The sequence below is a fragment of the Cherax quadricarinatus genome, chromosome 38 (genome assembly GCF_038502225.1).
Source record: "Cherax quadricarinatus isolate ZL_2023a chromosome 38, ASM3850222v1, whole genome shotgun sequence".
NCBI lineage: Eukaryota > Metazoa > Arthropoda > Malacostraca > Decapoda > Parastacidae > Cherax > Cherax quadricarinatus.
The window spans coordinates 11,391,710-11,393,507 of record NC_091329.1 but is presented as its reverse complement, the minus strand read 5'-3'; positions in this window follow the sequence as shown (position 1 = coordinate 11,393,507).

The window sequence follows — 1,798 nt, the reverse complement described above, 5'->3', positions numbered from 1 at the left end:
TACACGCTACCCACCTCCAGCGAGCATTTTGCTCACTACTCACTTGTAATGGAAATAAGTCAAGGACCCCAATGGAAATAAGCCAAGGACTCAATAGAAATAAGTCAAGGACCCATCGGAAATAAGTCAAGGAACCCAATGGAAATATGTCAAGGACCCCAATGGAAATAAGTCAAGGACCCTAATGGAAATAAGTTAAGTACCCCAATGGAAATAAGTCAAGGAACCCAATGGAAATATGTCAAGGACCCCAATGGAAATAAAGGACCACAATGGAAATAAGTCAAGGACCCCAATAGAAATGTCAAGGATTCCAATGAAAATAAGTCAAGGACCCCAATGGAAATAAGTACCCCAATGGAAATAAGCCAAGGATCCCAATGGAAATAAGTCACTTTGTCTGACTTTTTGGGGCTATCCTAGGTAATTTTCACTAAGTATAACTGTACTTGTGTGTACCTGTACCTAAATAAACTTACACACTTCCAGCGATTACTCTTCCCACTTGAACACTTCCAGTGATTACTCTTCCCACTTGTATACTTACAGCGATACTCTTCTTGTACGCTTCCAGTGATTACTTTTCTCACTTGTACACTTCTAGTGATTACTCTTCCCACTTGTACACTTACGGTGATTACTCTTTCCACTTGTACACTTCCAGTGATTACTCTTCCCACTTGTACACTTACAGTGATTACTCTTCCCACTTGTACACTTACAGTGATTACTCTTCCTACTTGTACACTTACAGTGATTACTCTTCCCACTTGTACACTTCCAGTGATTACTCTTCCTACTTGTACACTTACAGTGATTACTCTTCCTACTTGTACACTTCCAGTGATTACTCTTCCTACTTGTACACTTACAGTGATTACTCTTCCTACTTGTACACTTCCAGTGATTACTCTTTCCACTTGTATACTTACAGCGATACTCTTCTTGTACACTTCCAGTTTACCTGGAGAGAGTTTCGGGGGTCAACGCCCCCGCGGCCCGGTCTGTGACCAGGCCTCCTGGTGGATCAGCGCCTGATCAACCAGGCTGTTGCTGCTGGCTGCACGCAAACCAACGTACGAGCCACAGCCCGGCTGATCAGGAACTGACTTTAGGTGCTTGTCCAGTGCCAGCTTGAAGACTGCCAGGGGTCTGTTGGTTACTCTTTTCACTTGTACACTTCCAGTGATTACTCTTCTCACTTGTACACTTCCAGTGATTACTCTTCTCACTCGTACACTTCCAGCGATTACTCTTCTCACTTGTACACTTCCAGTGATTACTCTTCTCACTCGTACACTTCCAGCGATTACTCTTCTCACTTGTACACTTCCAGCGATTACTCTTCTCACTTTTTTTTTTTTTTTTTTTTTTTTTTTTTTTTTTTACACAGGGTTTGACAAGGTTAAGGATCCCTAGCTTTATTGACAGCTATTTACAGGTTAAGGATTCCTAACTTTATTGGCAAGCTAAGAGCTGTTACCTACATCAGCTCATTTGAAAGCATTTTTGTTATGAGACATACAAGTAGGGAACAGGACGAAGTTGGAGCCATCTGTGGGCCAGCATTTTCATTTGATCAACTGACGTTATCTCGTTGACATCATTATGCTGTACGAATGTGTTCCATACTCGAGTCATCCTGGGTATGTATGATCTCAGATGGAGTGATGTTCTGGAGAAGGGTACAGCCAGAGTGAAGTTGCTGCTTTCTGCCCGTCTTGTGGCATAAAAGCTTGTTTCACGCTGTCCTCGAAGTGGATCCAAGTGTGGTATTTTGACAATATTGGCCTTGTAC